This window comes from Peromyscus maniculatus, chromosome 11, assembly GCF_049852395.1.
Source record: "Peromyscus maniculatus bairdii isolate BWxNUB_F1_BW_parent chromosome 11, HU_Pman_BW_mat_3.1, whole genome shotgun sequence".
NCBI lineage: Eukaryota > Metazoa > Chordata > Mammalia > Rodentia > Cricetidae > Peromyscus > Peromyscus maniculatus.
The window spans coordinates 60,503,029-60,509,510 of NC_134862.1; the positions used below are offsets into that span (position 1 = coordinate 60,503,029).

Genomic DNA, 6,482 nt, shown 5'->3' on the forward strand with positions numbered 1-6,482 from the left:
CCTTTAATGTATTTTTCTATGTCTAATTCCTAGCAAAATGGTCTGGCACAACAGAGAACAAGATGTGTTTTGAAAGAGAAGATGAGGGCATGGTTTACATTAAAATTATTGTATTTTATCATGGACCATTTGTGCAGGTCTTTTATTCACTGTCTCTCAATTTTAAAACCACCCCCCTAAACTACAGTCCATGGTGACGGAGTAAATTATCCACCCAAATTTCATGACTCTTCTGTCAGCAGGGTTTCGGCTAGGCTGTGCTGCTAAAGGTGGGAGAATTATGCCTGGAAAACGGGAAAAGGAGGCTGCTGTGAAGTTGAAGCTGCAGTCAGCCCCGGCCCCTGAGGTGGCAGTAACTGGCTCTAGTCTCAGCGTTTTTGGTACTTCCAGAACCAGCCATCACACGTCTTTCTATAAACAGCTCTGACCTCTACAAAATCTAGCACCAGCTCCATGGACCCTCTTCAGGCCTCGTATCTCGTATGGTTTAACCACTGTTAGCATTCCCTTTTCGCTTTTATATTCATCTAATCAATTCCCTAATATTAAATATGTTGTTCTTACTAAAGTTGCTTTTCTATACTGCGACTTAGTATACTGATAGACAGTGATTTTTTTAAATGTGTACAAGGATGTTTTCCCTACATGTATGTCTGTGTACATATGCATGCAGTGCTAGCAGAAGCCAGGATTGGAGCTACCCCCTGCTGTGATCCACCCTAATAGTCTGGGAATCCACCTGCAGTCCTCTGGAAAAGCAGCCAGTGCTCTTAACTGCTGAGCTATCTCTCCGGTCCTCTAGACCCTGGGAGGGCTGTCTTCAGAGATACCATGCTGCGCCAATACATTTGAGGTTATTTTATAAAATCCATTTTACAAAGGCTAACTAGAAATCAGCCATTTGCTTCTGTTTAGATGAAGCATAAAAGCCACTGAACTTGTTTTTGTGATCCAAGCTATTCAGCTTTGGAATAAAAAACAAAAAATGATTCAAATAGTGCAGGACAGTTCAAACATTAACTCCCCTTTTTCCTACAGCACAAAGATCGCTGACACAGTAGAGTTAATCTAGTTCCCATTGTTCTTCTGAGTCTAAGTGTGAGATAAGACTGATAAATGTCGGGGTTTGGTCTGGTTTGTTCTTGCTGCCATTCTGGTCCAGATATGCCCCCATATCATCTAGTGTCCAAGGAAAGAACCAGCGATCCGTTCTACACAGGACTGAACTTACTGGTCACTTTCAAGCTGGTTTTCTCAGTGCTGGGGACGAAGTCCAGGTACTGCATATGCTAAACACAATCCCCACCACTTAACTATGCTCCTGGCTCCAAGCATAATTTTTACACTTTACACACTGACTGAATTCTAACTTCTTCATTAAAAAAACTCCACCACTAGGCTGGGCATGGTGGCCCAGACCTTTATTCCCAGCACTCAGGAGGCAAAAAAAAAATGGTATCTGGGAGTTCCAGGCCAGCAAGGAATACATAGTGAGACCCAGTCTCAAATCGCGCATACACACACACACACACACACACACACACACACACACACTTAAAATAAAAACACAACTCCACTCTACAATGTAGAAAAAAAGAATGCTTCTTTCAGAAGGGCCCATAAGCAACACATCTGTTGAAAGCAAACAAGAGAAATTCCTAAGACTTTTTAATCTGCCTCTTACTTCTCTTCAGTTAGCATGCCTTCAGTAGACATCTCAATCTGAAGTTAACTTTTAAAACAATTCCTCACCATTAAATTTAATACACAAAAACTAATTTTTAAAATTTCAACAAATGGCTGCTATGCAGAAGCAATTCCTTCTCAAAATGTGTGAAAACAATCGGAATCTTTCTTGGAATTGCTGGTGACACAAAGCAGCTCAACATCCAATAGGACATACTACTAGACCCATCCATACTAATCCACTTCAGCTGCCAAACACCCACAAAGCTTTAAAACAAAATTGAGGACATGGCCAATTCTACTGGAGTTTCTCTACTCAGAACAAAATTGGTAATGGGCCACCCACCTTCTCAGCATCTACAGTCAGGGACTCATTACCTCGCTAGCTCCTGCCTCTGAACAAAGTACATCTGGTTTCTAATTAAATACCATGGACCCCCTTACAAATTCAAAACATCTATATGAAACCAAGCTATACACCCCCTCCCCATACCCACAAATGAAATACCAAAGACTCAAAGAATACAGGTCCAACCTTTTTTCCCCTTGGGGAACTAGATTTCACTATGTAGTCTAAGCTAGCCTGGAACTCACTGACTGCTTAAGTACTGGAATTAAAGGCATGCGCCACCACATCCAACTGAGTGTCCAACCTTTTGACATTGTTGACAAGATGCTGTCATCTATAAACTTGCTGGATCCCATGCATAGCTATCCTGGAATCTATGTGGCCTAGGGCACTCATGAATGCTGGGAATGAAGGCCTTTAGATATTTAGGAAATGGACTGAGTGCTAAGGTACCTTTATACTCAATCTATTCCTATTCAAATTCGAGTTAATGGTCTATAAGCTACTAAATTTTCAGACAAATACAAGAAACCAAGCAACTGGTATCTGATGATGTTTATCTTTCATGATACGTAACACTACTTAGAAATCCGTAGCATGTTTCTATGTTTGCAGAGTGGCCACAACCTCAAGCATTTTTCCTCTTTAGATTACAAACTGGGGATGGGTATATAACTGGGTGGTAAAGCTAACTTGGGAGGGAAGCACTGCTGAGACCCAAAAAGTATTATGCTAGGGAATATACCCGTAATACACTAATATTCCCAGTAGGATTTCCAGGAGTCCAAGGAAACCTAGGTTACAGAATAAGATCTCACTTCAAACTATGACACATTTTTCATTTCTCCAGAATTCAGAGAATGAGTCATTTCAAAACTATGAGGTCTTTTTAAGTCATATTAGAAACACTCCCATAATTTAACAAAGTTTTTTTTTTTTGGGGGGGGGGGGAGTTCTCTGTGTATCCCTGGCTATCCTGGAATGCCTCTGTAGACCAGGCTAGCCTTGAATTCAGATGTTCGCCTGGCCCTGCTTACTGAGTGCTGGGATTAAAGACTTGTGCCACTACCACCCCACTTAACAAAGTACATTTTAATATAAACTCATTTCTCTAGCTAGAAGGACTTACGCTTCTTTGCTAATATAAAAATTAAACTGTCCCTGAAACATCTGATTATATGTTACTTGTTAGGCATGCATCACCTTTATTTCAAAACTGCATAATGTGAACACAAATCATGAGTAAATCAGATTAAAGAGTATAGACCTGAAATCAGAAACCTAAGACCTATTAAATGTTGATCACTCCACAGTAAGAAAAAAAAAGAAAAAGAAACCTAAGACCAGGGACAGACTAATGAGATAGATTCCAAACATGCTTACTGACTTGGTCTGTATTTTCTTTTTGTTAAATAACTTATTTATTTTTATTTTATTTGCATTGGTGTTTTGTTGCATATATATAGACTGTGTGAGGGTGTCAGATTTGAGTTACAGACAGTTGTGAGCTGCCATGTGGGAACTTGAACCCAGGTCTGCTGGGAGAACAGTCAGTTGAGTGCCCTTAACCACTGAATCTCTCCAGCCCCAACTTGGTCTATATTTCTATATACTCTACCTGGGCACTATCTTGAATGATCCACAAAAAATAAAAACAAAGCCCACTAACTTCCCAGTGTTTTGCATGTCTGAACTATGCTGTATTGTTCTAATCTGAGGCTTTCTGTGCAGCACATTGGAGGACCATTATCTTATTTTTCAAATACAAAGACTAACAGGACTCAGCCAATTATCCTTAGTAACATCTCCTTTTAGAAGTTTGGTCTGTGCTTGGTTGTTTGTCTGAGGTAATCTCATAGAGCTCACACTGGGCTTTATGTAGCCAGGGATGACCTTGAACTCCTGATCATCCTGTCTCCACTCCTAAAGACTAGGATACAACTATGTGTCTCAAGTCTCCATTTTAGTCTTCATCTACAACTAAAGTCAAGTGTGCATCCCACATGGGCAATTTAGAGAAATTACTGAAGAAAACTTGGAAAAAGTAACAATTTTTTACTATTTTTAAAATTTTACCTATTTGCTATGGTACCCCTAGAAACTGGAATGTTACATTGTTTCCAGTTATTTGACTAAACAGTGAATTAGTTGTACCATCAAGACTTGAATAATAAAGATACCTGTTGATTGTGACAAGTAGAAACTTCAGAGGGCAAAGAGGTATATATTCAGGAGTAACATTGCTGCCAATTAAGTTCTTTATAAATTAAAGGATCAAATTTCAATTCAAGACACAAAATGTAAGCCAGTTGTGATGCTGAATGTCTGTAATCTCAACAGTCATCTGAAGCGGGAGGACTGACTGCCTTAAACTACATATCGAGTATGAAGCCAGCTTGCCCGGACTATACTGAATGGGATGCTGTTGGGGGGGGGGGGGAACGACGACGACAAAAGACAAAAAAATCCCCAAACCTAACATCAATCTGAATTATTAAAATATTCAAAAATTAAAAATAATTAAGAACATTAGCTACCAAGCCCACTAAGCACTCCAGTTGATCATCTCAGAACTACCAAAAAAATTATTTAATGCAAATGGCTCATGGTGCTTTTAATTAAATGATCGGCTTAAATTACGGACACTGTCTCTTTTTTTACTTCACAAGAACCTCATACTACTAAAAATGCTTAATGAACATCTAAGATTTTTTCACACACCGCATTAGAAGTCTGACATTTTCACAACTCGTTACAAGGTATACAAACTTGCGACAGTCTCTTAAAAGACACCCAAAGGTGCTTCGGGGAAATAAACTGGTTATTTGTTTTAGTGGTCAAAAATCATCGGAATGAACCTCAAAGTTTGCAAGACCGGATTTTTTTTTTTTTTAAACCAACAGTTATCTCTACCAGGACGAAGGCGACTTCAGTAGCAGGGAAAGGATCCTAACAACTAGGACCACGGCTCGGGCGTCCACAGGGAACCCACGATTTCGCCACCCACGTCCCGGGTTCAAACCGCGGAGCTGCCGGAGCGGACCCAGTTGCCCCCTCCCCCCCAACGCCGCCTCGGGGGTTGTTGGGGGGGTGGGGGGGGAGGCGGTGAGCCCGTGGCTCTCGGAGGAGGCAACAGATTCTCCGGGGCAGGGGGACGGCCCTGCGGGAACGTGGGGCCGGGAGGGGGGGGTCCCTCCGATCGGAGCCACCCCGATCCCAGGTACCAAAGGAGGGAGGAGGGGGGTATCATCGGCCTCAGGCGCCCCGCCCCGCCCCTGCGGCGCGGAGCCCCCGGGTCCCGCGGGGAAGCCCGGGGAGGAGTGGGGGGGGGAGGGAAGTTCGCGTAGCACTCCGGGGCCGCCCGGGAGGCCCCCGGCCGCCGTAAGGCGAGGGCGGCGCGGAGGCGCTCCGCGGGGAAGGGCTCCGGACGCCTCGCCAGCCCGCTCGGGCTCACGGGTCGCGAACAATGAGCCCTCCCCGGGGCGGGCCGCGAACGGCCGAGCGGGCGAGCGATCGAGCGAGCGGGGGGCGGCGGCGCCATCGCCTCTCGGCCCCCTCGCGGCCCGCGGACGGACACACACACACTACACTACACACTCCCCCCCACCAAGCCCCGCCGCTGCTCGGGCCTCAGCCCGCCCCGGGTTTCCCCCCCACACCCCCTGTGGCCGCAGCGCCCACCGCCCTCTCGCAAACCTTCGCCGTCCCGCCCGCCCGCTCGGCTCGCCCCGGCTGGCTCACCGGCTCCTGCCCCAGCCCGGGGCTCCGCTGGCCGCGGCCGGAGCGAGACTCGAGGACCAACCGCCGGCGCCGCCGCCGCCGCACAATATGGCGAGCCTCGGCTTCCGCAATGGAGCTCGGGAAATACAACAGGGGCCGCTCAATATTCATGAGAGACTGGGGTTGGGGGGGGGTTGGGGGTGGGGGAAGCCGGCTCGGCCGGAGCTGCGGGGAGGGCGGGAAGGAGCGAGCGAGAGAGCGAGCGGGCGGGCGAGCGAGGAGGCGGAGGCGCGGGACGCGGACGTGCACCGCGCGGGGAGGCCCCCGGCGTAGGGGAGGGGGCGTGCCTCGTGCAGGCCCCGACCGCCGGGCAGGCGCCGCCCGGCCACGCCCACGCGCTCGCTCGCCCCGCCCCCGCCCGCGGCCACGCCACGGCCCCGGCGCCCCCAGCGCCCGGCGGGGCGGCAGCCCCCGGCCAAAGCCTGCTGCTGACTTGGGCGTCTCCTCTCTTGTCTGCATTCCCATCCCGGAGCCTTCCTGGGCCTGCCTGGGCCCACAGGTTTGGCGCCTTCCCGGCCCGCCGCGGAGGTTTTTAGTCTTGGGACATCTAGCCCCTGACTTCGTGGTCCTCTTACACCTCGCAGCACTTAGAAAGCCTCAGGATCTCGGCTGCAGAACTTTCGGGACTTGGGCTCCCCTGCATCCCCGTCCTAATAGACACTTCATC

General features: G+C 47.5%; 1 protein-coding gene across 1 annotated transcript in view; it reads right to left on the reverse strand.

The window, feature by feature from the left end:
* The window catches only part of Rnf2 (ring finger protein 2), a 33,683-nt gene extending 27,536 nt beyond the window's left edge, over positions 1 to 6,147 (reverse strand). The window contains exon 1 of the mRNA XM_076547610.1: positions 5,777 to 6,147. The gene's annotated coding sequence lies outside the window, so the exon portion shown is untranslated. The remainder of the gene's footprint in view (positions 1 to 5,776) is intronic.
* Positions 6,148 to 6,482: the final 335 nt, after the last annotated feature.